A 16,102-nucleotide genomic window follows, 5' to 3' on the forward strand; every position below is an offset into this window, starting at 1 on the left:
GCTGATTCGACAACTGCGCCCATTCCTTGAAGAGAACGTCTTCAAAACAGTGGTGCATCAGCTGGTAACCTCCAGGCATGACTATTTCAGTGCACTCTATGTGGGACTGCCTTTGTACGTAGTTTGGAAACTTCAGTTAGTTCAAAATGTGACAGCCAGATTGGTCTCTGGGGCAATCCGGACAGACCATATTATGCCTGTTCTGAAACAGTTACACTGGCTGTTTCTGGGCAAAATTCAAAGTGCTAGTTATTACCTTTAAAGCCCTGAATGACTTAAGTCTGGGTTATCTTAGAGAGCGCCTTCTTCTGCACTAACTCCACTGCATGTTAGGTCATCTGAAAAGGTCCATCTTCAGTTACCACCAGCACGTCTGGTGGCAACTCAGAGGCGGGCCTTCTCTGTAGCCGCTCCCAGGCTGTGGAGTGCACTCCCAGCAGAAATCTGTTATCCGAGTTCATTATTGGCCTTCAGGAGAGCCATTAAAACGTATCTATTTGGCCTGGCCTTCTAGGGTTTTAAAACTGTTTTTAAACTGTAAAGGTTCAGCCTGGTTTTCCAGGGTTTTTAAAAACATTTTAAATGTTTTAATTGTTAATGGTTTTATGTTTTTATAGTTTCTGATTGTAACTGTTAATTGATTTTAGTTGTTTTATTTTAATGTAAACCACCCTGAGCCACTTTTGGAAGGGTGGTATAGAAATCAAATCAAATCAAATCAATCAATAAAATCATAAATATAAAGGTATATATTGGGGGTAGCCAACCTGAGACTCTCCAGTTGTAAAATGCAACTGAGGTTGATGGAAGTTGTTGTCCAGTAACAGCAGAAGAGTCTCAGGCTTGCCATCCCTGAAATATGTACTCTTATTGCATGCATCTGAGATTCTTGTGACAGATTACCTTGCTCTGTACATTTGTATACAGTGAATGATTATATGAGAGGCTCCCTTTTCTTTCCTTAGCTGCATCTATTCATAACTTTCTGAAGTGGAAGTTTTCCATTCTTGCTTCGGCTACTGAAGGCTATTTTGTTCTTTGAGTAAAATGAATTTAGACATTTTACGTAATTTTTGTTAAAAGGAAGACACATTGTCCACATGAAATTTTCCACATTCAATAATAACTTGTTAACATTTTGAAAAAGGACTCCAAAGAAAAATTTCAGCAACTGAAAGCCTGCGTGGCTCTAGCTTCAGGTTACATTCTTGGTTTCTTCTTTTAAAGGAGTGTGGCAAGGCTAGGGCTGAGAAAGAAGCTCTGAAAAGCTGCCTGTAGTCAAGGTAGACAGTAGGGATGTGCCAATCATTTCGAGGTTGGCGAGCATGGGTTGCTTCCAGCCTGGCCACACAGAGAGGTGGGTGCCTAGAGTGCCCATCATGGGGGAACCCCCCAATGCAATGCACATGTCACACAGTACATTGTGGGATGCTGGAGGCCAGAACAATAAGGTCTGGTCCCAGATCCCTCCACCCTGCTCCATGCTTCACAGAGCAGGGCTGCTTGTGTGGGAGTGTGGAACACCAATCCCCTGATTGTCTGCAAGGAAGGTAAGCTCTTTGGAGCCTTCCCTGTCCCTCATTCCCGCTCACTCGCTCTCTGCAATTGTGGGAATCACCCCTGTGGCTTGCGACTAAGAAACTGCAGCAAGCATACAAGAGTCAGTGCCCCCCACATACCATGAAACGTGGTGCATTTGCACAACAATTTGGTAGGGGACTGCTCGAGGTCCACAGCTACATGGGCTGGTAATTTCAGTCTGTGCTGCGTCCCAATGCCTCATCCCTGCCCATCCATATCTCAGACTGGGAAGGATTGGGGGATCATCACAGGTTGTGTGACACAACATAAGTGACATTTCCAGCTTGTGAAACAAGTCTGCACTTGGTCAAGGTACTTGCTTTATCCCACTGCTGTTGCTTCTGGTCAAGATGCCAACTTTTTAGATGAGAGTACTGGAAATAGCCATGTGGACACTACTTTAATCTGGAATGTGAAGAAACCTATTCTGCATCTCTCTGCATCTCTTTCTTTCACCCTAAATTGGTAGATCCGTTTACTCATTGCAATTTCATGGTATTAAAGCTGGGAACATTCATTATTCTCAGCATACATTCAGCTACAGTGTTATTTATACAGCATGCACCTCCTCATAATCCATCCTGGCTCTCCTTGAAGTGCACAAGTGAAACAGAAAGCTGAAAAATAAATATCAAAAAGTCAGTAGCACATAACTCATTGGCACAGAGTACGAATAACAAACGGCAAGCAACTCCAGCCTGACCATCCGTGTCTGCTCACACTTTACTTGAACTCTTGAATGCCTTATTGTTCTGTAGTATTGTGTGAGAGAAATTGTGCCTGCCCTCCTGTTCTCCCTTTCCATTAAAATGATGGAACTGAGAAAACAGGAACACACTTCCTAAAAGGGATGGCTGCTGTGTGTCTTGTTCATCTGTTTCATTATCATTAGAACTTCTTGTATGTTTATTCTCCTCTTCCTCTACCACCTAATTTTGAGGACTACCAAGACTTATGGGCAATATAGGGACAAGACTCTGGAGAGATGTCCCCATCCCCAATATCACCATTGGTAAGTTGGTGGAGGAGAGGGAGGAGGAGGAGGAGAAAGAGAGGAATTGGGTTGTGAAACAGATGCAAGGACTGGGTGCTGCATCGTTCATTCTGAAGATCCCATTCTTATTTTATTAGTCTTTGCTCACCCTAAGTGAATGTAGAAAACAATTTAGAAGATGCCATCTTAGCAGCAAAAATAAACAAAATAAAGAGTTTGAGCAGAAAGCCACCTGAAGAGGGAATCACAATCCAGTAGAAAGAGATCAAGTCTTTCTTGATATCTGCATGAGTTATTTATTTTTATTTATTTAATATATTTGTATACTGCCCAAAACGCAAGTCTCTGGCTGGTTTACAACAAACAATAACAATAATAAATAAAATGGTTAAAACATTGCAACAATTTAAAACTTAAAACAACATTAAAACTATCAAAAATCATCAAATTATTAAAACAGTATCTAATTAAAAGCCTTGGTGAACAAACGTGTCATGACTGCCTTTTAAAAGGTTTTTAAAAGAGCCTTTAAAAAGCTCTTATTTCAGCAGGGAGTGCGTTCCAAAGCCTTGGGGCAGCAATGGAGAAGGACCATCCTCGAGTAGCCACCAGACGAGTCAGTGGCAACTGCAGATGAACCTCTTCTAATTATTTCAATGGGCGGTGTAGTTCATAGCAAAAAAAGCGTTCTCTTAAATACCCAGGGCCCAAGCTATTTAGGGCTTTATAGGTTATAACCAAGACCTTGTATTTTGCCCAGAAACCTATCGGCAATCAATGTAGATCTTTTAAGATAGGAGCTAAATGGTATCTCCCAGATGACCCAGAGATCAACCTGGCTGCCGCATTCTGGACCAACTGCAGTTTCTGGATTATGTACAAAGGCAGCCCCACATAGAGTGCATTGCAGTAGTCAAGTCTGGAGGTGGCCAGCAGATGTACTATTGTTCTGAGGTCCTTTATCTCAAGAAACGGGCGCAGCTGGCATATCCTATGGTATTAGGTTGTATCCTGTGGTACTAGGAGAACTTGCTGATATACTATCAGAAGGGCGGGGGGAATACTATCAGAACCACTGTCTATCATATTTGAAGAATCCTGGGAGATGGTTGAAGTGTTAGAAGACAGGAAATGAAAAAATGCTGTCCTGATCTTCAAAAAGGAGAAAATAGAGGATTCGGGAAACTATGAGGCTATTCCCACGATCAACGGTAAGTGCCCTAAGGGAGCTTAGCCTGCATTCCATTAATCATGGGAACTACCGGGCTCACAGCAAGCCCAATGCTCCCATGGTGGCTAGCCCGCTTAAAACACGCCCCCCCTTAAATGAGGTTAATGGAGTGAGCACTCTGTTAACCTCATTTTGTTGCTCATGTGTTGCCATGGCATGCGGTGACACACGAGTAGACCCCTAGCTGGAAGGCTGCAAGCAGCCTCCCGGGCTTGGGGGTCTCTCCAGAATGCCCCGTGCACGGCACCCTGGGACTTCCAGGGGCCGTGCAGCCCCCCTATCCCCACAGCCCCTGCCAGCTCCATGATGGAGCCAGCAGTCATTTGGGCAGTTGATCCGGCCACCCAAGGCTCTGCTGCCAATTGTCTGCGGGGACCTCATTGAGGTGCTTCACAGCAGTCATGTGAAGTGCCTCTATATCTAAAGGTTGTATTGTCTAACTTCAATACGAAGGAAGATACAAGAACAGATTATAAAGCAGTCGATCTGCATGTATCTTGTTAACAACACAGTGGGACCTGTCCCATGGCCGCGCGGGCAGGCAGGCGGGCAGGGAAGTGGAAGGCAGGGTGAATTACCTTCCCCACAGACAGTTGCGGCATTCTGGAGGCTGGGGCAATCCCAGAATGCACCATGCAATGTGCACAGTGCATTGGGGTATTCCCCCAGGAGACTGACGCTCTAGGTGCTCATCTCTGTGTCATCATGGGTTGTAAGCAGCCCATGCTGACACATGATCCTGGAAACTGGATTAATGGTGTGCTCGCTCCGTTAATCCAGGCTAGGAGCTGGGCTTGGTGCTGTGGCACTGCCAGGATCCATGTGGTCCAGTTGGTTCTTTCAGGCAGCCAAGCCCTTCCTAAGCCTGGACTTGATTGCTTGTGAGAACAGCCTCAGTGATTAGTGGAAGCCAGCATGGAGTTGTGAAGAACTAATTCTGCCAGACTAATTTTATTTCTTGGTTTGATTGGGTTTCTAGCTTACTGAATTGTGGGAATGATGTGGGCGTAATTTATCTTGATTTCATCAAAGTGTTTGACCAAGTTCCCCAGGATAGGTTGGTTAGCAAACTGGTGAAATGTGGCCTCAATGGTTGGAAAATGGTACCCAGAAAGTGCTCATCAATAACTCTGCACAAAACAGGAGGAAGGTTTCAAGCAGGGTGCTTCAGGGCTCTGTCCTGAGCCTGGTGGTACTCAACATTTCTATCAATGACTCAGATGAAGAGGTGGAAGAAGTTTTCAGAATTTGCAGATGCCAACAAACAGGGTGAGATTCTGATAACACCTCAGGATAAAATTCAAAATGACCTTGACAGAATGGAAAATTGGGCTGAAAGGTCAACATGAAATTCAACAGAGAGAATGCACAGGTAGGATGGGAGGTACATGGCTTGGCAGTAGCAGATATCAAAAGGATACCAAGACAGTAGGGATGTGTGAACCGGTTCAAATTCGAACCAGGGTGGTTCGAAGGTTCAAATTCGAACCGAACCAGCCATCAGGTTCAAGCTGCCGGTTCGAATTCGAACCGAACCAGGGGGTGGTTCGATTCAAACCGGTTTGAACCAGTTCAGACATCCAAAAATAGGTAGGATGGTAGCTGGCACCCAGGGATACCTGCCACCCAAACCTCAAAGCAATCGGACACTCATACGATTTTTTTTGAATTTTTGAAAAATATTTTTATTTTTTTCTCATAGGGTATAATGGGACTCAAATCAGACCATTATACCTTATTGTGGAGCACCCATGGGTGCCAAAAACCACCCAAACCCTGAAGCAATCAGACAGCCCTACGATTTTTAATGAATATTTGAAATATTTTAAATTATTTTTCTCGTAGAGTATAATAGGACCCGAACCAGCCCATATCCCCTATTGTGGAGTACCCAGGGGCACAAAGGCGGGGTGGGTGGTAGACGGACAGGGGTGCCTACTATCCACAAAGTTCCAAGGCAATCGGACACTCCTCTGATTATTGGTGGATTTTAAAATTATTTTGGAATTCCTCATAGAGAATAATGAGGATTGCAGCAAATGTATAGCTTCACGTCGGGGGGAAAGGGGTGTTGTAGAGTGGAGTGTGGTGGGTGGTAGTTCCTAGGGTGGGCAAGGAAGCTATCAGAATTATTTGAAAGGATTTGGGCAAAGGGCTGATTTTTAAGTGATTTTTGAAGTTTACACGTCTTTAAGGTTTTTCTCCATAAAGAAGCATGGATGTGTCAGCAAATGTATAGCTTCACGTCAGGGGCAAAGGGGTGGCCTAGAGCAGAGTGTGGTGGGTGGTAGTGCCCAAGGGGGGCCAGGAAGCTATCAGAATTATTTGAAAGGAATTGGGCAAAGGGCTGGTTTTTAAGTGATTTTTGAAGTTTATGTGTCTTTAAGGTTAGCAATGAGAGTGGATTCATAGTTTGAATATGCTACTTATATGCTACCAAAGAATCTACACTCAGAACACTTCTGAAACAACAAAACCCAGTACCCCATGGGTTAGCAACCCATGGGGGTAGTTGGCACCCTCTTTGCACTAGACCACCACTCACTCTGGGCCACCCCAGCACCCCACAAGTGGCTTTAACATTTTTCTCCATAGGAAAGAATGCAGGTTTCAGCAGCACCATAACTGCACTTGGGGGGTGCTGGGGTGGCCCAGAGCGAGGGTGCCAACCACCTCCATGGGTTGCTAACCCATGGGGTACTGGGTTTTGTTGTTTCTGAAGTGTTCTGAGTGTAGATACTTTGGGGTGGTGGAGTGGAGAGCTCTCCCTTCCTAGAGGCCTTCAAGCAGGACCATCAATCGATACTGGGAATACTCTGTCTCTGGAGTTTGTGCATAAAGTAGAGAGTTTAACTACATGGCCTTCAAGACCCCATCCAACTTCATGATTCTATCTCATCAAAATGTTCCTCATGCCTTCCACCGATGGAAAATTTAAGTTTCGGATATTTTGAACTCTACACACTATCACTGACTATGGCCATAATCCAGAACAATGTTTCTTGCACTTATATAGCAGTAGGATTTAAAAATAATTAGCTATGCACTGGATTTTAGCCTTTATCTCCTCCCTCTTTCTTCCTCTCAACTGTTCTTCACATTCTTCATTTGGCACTCCTAGTGATTATCTTCACCCAACTCCTACCTCTATGCCTGTTCCATAAAGTCCCCTTTGCCTGGGACAGCCTCTTTATCTTCCATCTGTTTTCCTCCCATTTTTCAAATACCACCTCAAGAACCATCTCCTTAGCAGAGACCTTCATGAACCATCTTAGGCCTTATCTAATCTGCTTCTCTTCCATTACTACCTTACTCTCCTCTTCTACTTGTATGCTATATGACTTTCATCTTTTCCTGTTTCTGTGCTGGGCAGGGACTATGTTAGAAAGAAAGAAGGAAGCCATAGCTCATGCAGCTCATGATCCTAAGTGACTAGATAGATTAATTATTACAGTTAATTGTTCATTGCTCATCTTTAGAAAGAAATGAACAAATCCAGCCAGATGCAGGGAGAAAGAAATGGTGTTTCCTTCCTAGGGGGAGAGTTCATTCCAGGAGTGAAAACAGTAAAGATTCAGAAAAGAAAATTCAGATTGAAATAGGCCACCCTTTACAAGAAATTATATAACTAGAAATGATTAGAAGATAACTCCTTAGAAGGGTAAGGAGTTATCTTCTAATCATACCATAGATCATTCAAGATAATCCAGGCCACAGTGTATGATAAGCAGAGAATGGGTGCATATAAGTTAGTAAAGTTGTTAATTATTAATAATTTATTGTTAATAATTATTAATAGTTTATTATTAATAATTATTAATAAATTATTATTATTATTTTACACAGTCAGACAGGTGTTATTGACTGGTTTGTTTTATCCAGACATCGAGTCCTTCCCAAGGACCTGGGATGCCAGAATTTTATTGTCAATGTTGTTGCTGCTGTTATAGAGATCATCGCAGAATATAGGCTTATTATTACATTACTCCATTGCTTTGGTGGGGACACTTCAAATGATCATACCCACCAAAGCCAATGGGATTCCAAGTGATCATTGAACTGGTCCCGTAGTGATATAAAGCAGAGGAGAATAAATATAACATGTTGGATACATGGTGTTTGAAAACATGTCTAGGTAATCTGGATCTTGTTAAATCCTGACACATCTCTAATGCAGAAGACAGCTTATCTTGTTAAGCAATTATGCTGGGTTAATTGATTTGATTTGCTTAAGTGTTAACTCTGCATTAGGTGTGAAATGAACAGCAGAACTGATTTCAAGTCCGACCTGTGTGCCTCATCAACGGTTCCAAACAATTGTCAGCACTCTAATTAAGTTCTTCCCAGTATGTAATGAGGTATGCACCAATCTGCTGGTGACATCTAGGACCATTCACCTTGTTTCAGACAGCATATACTACAAGTGGAAAAGTCCCAAAGTAGGGCATGGAGAAGATTACAAAATGCTGTGGGATAGCTTCCATGTGATATATTTAGATTATTTGAACGGAGGGAGATGGTAATAAAACACAATAACTTTGTGTCGGAGGAAGAGTGTAATAAAAGACCATGAAAGAGCTCAAGGAACAGTACGGGAGTTAAAGGCAGAGGCAGATTGACAATGACCCCAACTGCATGGTGGTATGGGACCCCTGATTAACCCGAGGGCCTCCACATGGCTGCTATCTAGCTGCTGCTCAGAAGCACAGTACTCTTGTGTCTGATAATTGCTCTAGAACATAGTTGAGAGATAATGAGGCCATCCACACAATCAAACACTGAGGCTGTTTTTAGAAGAACAGCCATTCATTGTGTGGATCCTAGGGGTGCTGCGACGCTAAACACAGTGCCACAGCTCGACTGTTAGCCAAGGTTAGGGGTGCAAATGCACCCTTAACCCGGTTCCCAGGATCATGTATCAGCACGAACTGCTTGCAGCTCACACTGACACAGAGATGGGTGCCTAGAGAGCCCGTCCTCTGAAAGAATTCCCCAGTGCACTGTGGGATTCACGGAGGCCAGAATGAATCCCGGCCTCTGTTTACCATCCCAGCCAGGAGCAGCACAAGGAGTCACCTGCGCTGCTCCCAGCAGCGCTGGTCATGTGGGCATGCTGCTTGTGCTCCACAAGGGCTGCAAATGATCGTCTGGGGGAAGGCAGGTTGACCCTGCCTTCCCCGCTGCCTGCATGTGTGGTCGTGTGAATAGCCCCACTGTGTTCTACACAGGTTTGGGATGGGAGCTATATGTGCTCCCAATTTTCAGTTGTGTGGAAGCAAAGTAGGAGGAAAACCTGGGTAGAAGTGATTGTGCGGAAGCAAGGTCGAAGGAAAAGCTACCCAAGTCCACCCCCTCACCTTGCTTCCACACAACCGAAAATCGGGAGCGCACACAGCTCCAAAACCTGGGTAGAACATACAGTTTTTGACTCTCTGGCTCTCAGTTGAGCAAAGCACTCTCACCTCCCCTGTCCCCTTTTCCTTCTCAAGAGGGTGTGCATATGGGGGGAGAGTTGTGGAAGAGAATGAAGATGCCTCAGGAGGCGGCACTGGGTTGCTGCACTTTAAAAAGGAATGTTGTGCAGTATATCAGCCTGTGAAAATAAAATGTTATAGTCTGATGTAATGTTCCATGAGTTTATGAATATGATCAGAACAGGCTAGCTTGTTGTTTAAGCTTCCTTCATCTACTAAACTATTCTGTGACCAGGTCAGCCGACATCTCATTGCATTTCTTGGTTTGTACCCAGGCTGTACCTTTAGGGTGTATTTCACTTTGGTAGTCTTCATTTAAACTTTGACGTTGAACTACTTTTCAGTTTTGTATTGTGTCCTTGCAATTGCTCAAAATAATTAAAACTGTTTGGAATCGCCACATCTCATTGCTATCTCGGTTATTCTCATCCTTGCTAAAAATTGTCATTGTTGCAAAATTACATGGCTGTAACAATCGAGCTGTATGGTGACTTCCCAAACATATCTCATGTTCACTTTTTTGTCTAAGTTTGTCATGTGTACATATATAGCTGTATACATGTGTCAGTAACCTCATGAACAGGGGCGTATATAGGGTAGGGCAGGCAGGGCACGTGCCCCGGGCGCCACTTGAAGGGGGCGCCATTTTGTAAAACTAATTTTTTTAAATGGCTGCCGAAAACAAAATGGCCACCGTGCATGCTCAAATGGCCTCTGTGAGGCCCTTGGCCATGCCAGGCCTTGCAGAGGCCATCTGAGCATGCACGGTGGTCATTTTGTTTTCAGCGGCCATTTTTTAAAAAAAGATTATTTTTTAAAATGGCCACCACACATGCTCACATGGTCTCTGTGAGGCCCTAGTTTGGCACTATGTACAGGGAATCCGGGCTTGTGAATACTGAGCTGAAGCTTATGAGCTAGGATGGTATTCATTTGCTCTTACTTTGCTTCTTGTGATAAGTGAGTTAAATGTGATGTCTTAATAATATGGCTATTGATGGTGAGTTTGTCTTTGAATCAGTGTGAAATCCTTAGTATTAAGGCCCACTGGGAGTTTCTTGCTCTCTTTCTCTCATTTTAACTGTCTTTCTGAAAGACTAGAATATATTCCAAGCAGTGACACAGTTCACTCTGCATATCCTTTAATTATTTTCCAGAGTATCTGGGCAAAGTCCAATTCTCAATTTATTTTTAAAACTTATGTAATGGTGATGCTACAATGCATAGTAGAGAATTAGACAGGCACTTCTGTTTAGTTTTCCAAGTACACCTCCACATAGTATTTAGGTATTTCATGAGCCCCAGCATACTGCAATTTGTAGTTTTCCAGCATTTTAGTCTGGCTACATTCACTACTAAATAGTTTTTGAAATATTAAAATATTAACGAGCTTGACTTGTATTTTTCAGCTGATATTATGGTAAAGTTATCTGAAAGATAGGTGTCAGATGTTTGGACAGGGGGCGCAATTTTAATGTTTGCCCTTGGCACTATTTTCCCTAGATACGCCTCTTCTCATGAACTCTCCACTAGGGTGCTTTCCAGATTACATGATGTTCAGTGGCAGTTTACTTCAGCTTGGCAGGATCGTCTTCAAACTGTAAATAAAGGGTGTTGCGCAAAGCCACCAGAAGCGGGGGGCAGTCTTTTCTAGCGTGCGCGACTGTCCCACAATGGGAAAATACGGCTTTTTTTTTTTTTTGCTTTTTTTTTACAACATTGAAGTACTACAACACAAAGATAAAACCCAAAATAAAGCATTGGAAATGTGAATGGCACCTTGCTGACAGCATAAAGACTGTGATGTTGAAATACAGGCAGTATGGAAACATGCTTAATGGACACGTAATGACACTGTTGTAGGGTATCACCTGGAAAGTGCCTAGGAGTGCCCATTGTGTCACCATGAAACCAGGCTGGGCTCGTGTGAAGACAGCATTGTGTGAATATGAACCAGTGCTTCCACATGGTTCAGCAAGTCCCATGATAGTATGGAACAAATAATAAAATAAAAATGCTGCTGTCATACAGTAATAGAAACTTGGGTATTCCTGTATAGACCACTCAGACAGGGACCCTGTTTCATATGCAAGTCCAGGCTGACTACTAGTGCAGGACTGTTTCTGCTTGCGCCAGATACTCTCACTTGTGGGTTGCCTGTCAGGACCCACGCAGACTTTATCCCAGAAGAGAAGAGGAGATCCCAGCCAAAACCCTTGGCTCTGACTAAAGCCCACTAGATCCATCAGATTCTGAGCAGCCAGTGCTTATCACCCTCCCTCAGTTGGTTCCTCAAAGGAACCCTGAAGCCCTGGGGACCTGGTATCCCCCAGAGGGGCTCCCTTCCTATACTTAGCACCCCTCCATCATCCTCAGGTCCCCCCAAACAGAAGCAATGCTGTCTTCAAACTGTCTTCAAAAGCAGAGGCAATGCTGTGCCAGGGCCAAGTTTCATCTCTGGAGGCAGAGTGCTTGTTTGGCTGCTCAGGATCTAACTCCCAATGGATCTACTTTTGGGGGTGGGGGGAGGCCAGCTCATGTACCTGCTGTGAGCCAGGGGTAGCCTGAGATCCTGGAAAGGATGGGACTTCTGACTACAATGTACATTTGGAGGTAGCCTTTGATGGGTCAACAGGTTCTGTAACTGAGATAGCTTCCGCTTTGGCCCATATCTGGGCAAGCCAGATACCGAAAGAAATCACTTTGTCAATCCTCTTCATGCAGCTGATGAAGTAGGCTTTTACTGATGAAAATCTGCACTTAGTGAACCAGTTTGTGTGAAGCGGGTTTTGTGTTAAAGGGCCATTGAACGGAAGTAATGTATGTGTATTGCTCCAAACTGTTACACCTAAACACATAATTAGGTTTTTGTTTCCTATGATTATGAGTAGCAGGGACGAAGCAATAAGAAACAGGACTGGGTAAATATATGAAGGATATTTTATTATTTCCTCTGGCACTTTAAGTCTTTCCTTTCCTTGGTGAGTAAATGTCTGAATATTTGATAAAATCTTTCTTATATAATTCAGTTTTTCTCCCCTGCATGTTTCCTAAAAGGGAAACATTTATTTACTAGTCTTTTGTTTATAAATGCAGATTATTATTTTTTTAAAAAAAAATACCTATAGCCAGGTGGTCTTTTGTTTGTTTGTTTATTAAATGTTTATACCACCTCATCCAGATGGCTCTAGGCTGTTCACAAATATAAAAACAGATCAAAAACAAATAACTCATTAAAAAAAAATTAAAACCTGTTTAAAATCATTTCAGTACTCACTAAAGTCCAGTCTAAAAAGATATTCTTCATACAACCAAAGCAATGCCTATACACATGGACATCACCAGATGGAGTACTCAGGAATCAAATTGATTACATTATTGGGGTAAGGAGGTGGAAGAGCTCAGTTATAACAGCAAAAGCATGACCAGGGGCTGATTGTGGAACAGACCACAAACTGCTCACGCGCAAGTTCCAAGTCAAGCTAAAGCGGGAAAACAAAGCTATCCAGTTTCCACAATATGATCTTGAGAATGTACCCGCCACTTTCAAGGAAAACATCAGGAACTGCTTTGAAGTTCTGAACCTCATTGATAGGGAACCTGAGGAACTGTGGAATGAAATCAAAGAAGTTGTTAAGGATGTACAGTATGTGAAAAGAGACTGCCATACACCAAGAAACAGAAGAAAGCAAAATGGATGTCAGAACAGATGGAGAAAATTGCCAAGAAGAGGATAGCTGAGAAAGTCCAGAAAGATAAAGACATAAAGAAGGAATTTAATAGGGAATTTCAGAAAGGTGTTAAAAGAGACAAGGAGCAGTACTACAATGATATCTGTAAAGACCTTGAGGATGGAAATAGACAAGGAAAAACAAGGAAAGTTTTTCAAAAGATCTCTGAACTCAGAAGGAATTTCCAATCTTGAATTCGTATGTTAAGGGATGCCAAAGGACAAATAGTAACTGATTCAGAGAAGAGCAAACAGAGATGGAAGGAGTATACTCAAAATCTGTACAGCAGGGACGTCAACATCCAAGATACTCTAGAAGATATTCCCTACTTGCAAGAACCTCTAGTACAGGAAGATGAAGTTAGATCAGCACTTCGATCATTATCAAGTTGGAAGGCTACAGGAATTGATGTAATAGCTACAGAAATATGGCAGGCAAAAGAAGAAGAATCAGTCAAGGTTCTATCCAAACTATGCCAGCAAATTTGGAGAATGACACAATGGCCAACAGATTGGAAGAGGTCAATCTACATACTCATACCAAAGAAAGGAGAATTAACAGATTGCCCAAACCATCGCACAATATCCTTAATTTCACATGCAAGCAAAATAATGCTCAGGATCATCCAACGCAGATTAGAGCCCTATGTGAAAATTGACATGCCAGATGTTCAAGATGGTTTCAGAAAGGCTGAGAAACAAGAGACATCATTACTGATGCACACTGGATAACTGAGAAAGCCAAAGAATACAAAAAAGAAGTCAATATCTGCTTTACTGACCACAGAAAAGCCTTCAATTGCATCCACTATGTCAAGTTTTGGAATATCCTAAGGAAAATGGGCATCCCAGAACACCTCATTGTCATCATGAGAAGCCTATATACAGGACAGGAAGCCACAGCCCAGACGGAACATGGTGAAACAGATTGGTTTTAGATCGGCAAAGGAGTAAGACAAGGCTGTATACTTTCTCCTTACTTATTCAACTTATATATTGAACATATACTGAGAGAAGCTGGATTGAAAGAAGATGGGCATGGTTTTAAAGTAGGAGGAAGAAACATCAATAACCTGTGCTACGCTGATGACACCACTCTGATAGCTGAGAATGTGGATGATCTGCAAGCTCTAGTAATGAAAGTTAAGGAGCACAGTGAAAAAATGGGATGACGACGAAATGTCAAGAAGACTAAGCTAATGACAACGGGTACAGCAACCAGCCTCAAAATTGATAATGAAGACACTGAAGTGGTGGATAGCTTCTGCCTTTTAGGATTGACCATCAACAGTAAAGGATCCAGCAATCAAGAAATATGCCGCAGACTAGCACTTGGTAGGGTTGCAATGAAGGCCTTGGAAAGGATATTTAGATGCTGTCTCATGTCTATAACTACAAAGATTAGAACCGTTTGGACAATGGTTTTCCCCATGACAGTCTATGGATGCAAAAGCTGGACTTTGAAGAAGCAAGATAGAAAATGTATTTACGCTTTTGAACTTTGGTGGTGGTGAAGACTTTTGAAGATACCATGGACAGCCAGGAAAACAAACAAATGGGTCATAGAACAAATCAATCCAGAATTTTCACTCGAGGCACAAATGACCGGGCTCAAACTATCATACTTCGGACATATTATGCAAAAACCCAGCTCCCTTGAGAAGTCCATAATGCTGGGGAAAGTTGAAGGAAAGAGAAGAAGAGGACGGCCAGAAGCAAGGATAGACTCGATTATGACAGCAATGAATACACCACTAAGAGACCTTAAAGGCCAAGTTGAAGACAGATCATCCTCGAGAGAATTTATCTATGAGGTCACTAAGAGTCGACACCAACTTGACGGAACTCACTCAAAGCTGTTAAGCCCCTAATATCCATAGGGAGCTCATTCCAGAGCCCAGGAGCAGCTACAGAGAAGCTGCTCGATCCCAAGTTGTCGCCAGGCGAACTGGCAGCAACTGGACAGACCTCTCCTGATGACCTGATGATGAAAGAGCGGTAGTGATCATAACATAGATGGTACTCTCCCAGGTACTCTCTCCAAGTGCAAAGTTGTTTCAGCAAAGGCTAGGCTTCTAATGAGCTCTCACTTACCTTGAGGTGGAATGGTGACGGTTAGCACCCCAACCCCTTTAATGATCAAACAATGCACCTCTTCTCACAACCAGTGAGAAGGGCTAGAAGGCGGGCTGTGGGGAAGGCTGGTTAAACCTACGTTCCCCGCAGACGAGCAGTTTTTCTTCCATGGGTGTACGGATCACCCTCTCAAACGAGCACTGGCTCCTGCCAGTAGCTCCGAGGGTCAGGGTGCCAGGATGTGCCACCTTGTGTCGCACCCCACCCCCCGGAGCTCCAATAATGCATCACACAATGCATGATTGTGATTCCCCCACCCTCGAGTCTGCCAACCACAGTTGCATGCAGCTGCAGCTGATATACGATTGGCAAAACAGAGTTTGGAGAGCAGTTGCTTGCCTAACCCTGTTTTGAGGGGAAGCTCCACAAGTGGGTTTGCCGCCATGGTGCCATCAGGGTTGGAAGCGATCCCAGCATTTCACACACACGTGCAAAACTGGGCTGGGCTCCCTTAGCCCAGTTTTGCACGCACATGTAATAGCCTCAATGGGTTACTATAGCATTCCCTCCACACTGCAATCCTGACTAAAATGCAACCATGCTCTTTTGTGTTGGATGGCCTCACGTTGTTGTGTTAGTTGCCTCCACAACTGGAGTCACATAGAGGCACAGGCAGCTTTTGGCAGGTAGTAAGCTGACGTAGCAAGGCTTCTAGATTCTTCAGTTGAATGTTCTGAACCATCAATCCCAGGTTCAGTTGACAGGCTACCATCTTCCTTGTTCAAAGAGGGTTGGGTGGATTGAGCTGCTGCAAGATCTTTGGGGCAAGTACACTATTGGAGAGGTTCCTGGTTGGGTCAAAAAAACAGAGTTAACAGTCTCCTTCATCCAGAGGCGTAACTATAGGGGGGGCAGGGGGGGCACGTGCCCCGGGCGCCATCTTTTCTGGTCACGTGGGGGGCGCCGCCATGACAATATATATATATATATATATATATATATATATATATATATAT

The sequence above is a fragment of the Hemicordylus capensis genome, chromosome 1, assembly GCF_027244095.1.
Source record: "Hemicordylus capensis ecotype Gifberg chromosome 1, rHemCap1.1.pri, whole genome shotgun sequence".
In the NCBI taxonomy this organism is placed as follows: Eukaryota; Metazoa; Chordata; class Lepidosauria; order Squamata; family Cordylidae; genus Hemicordylus; species Hemicordylus capensis.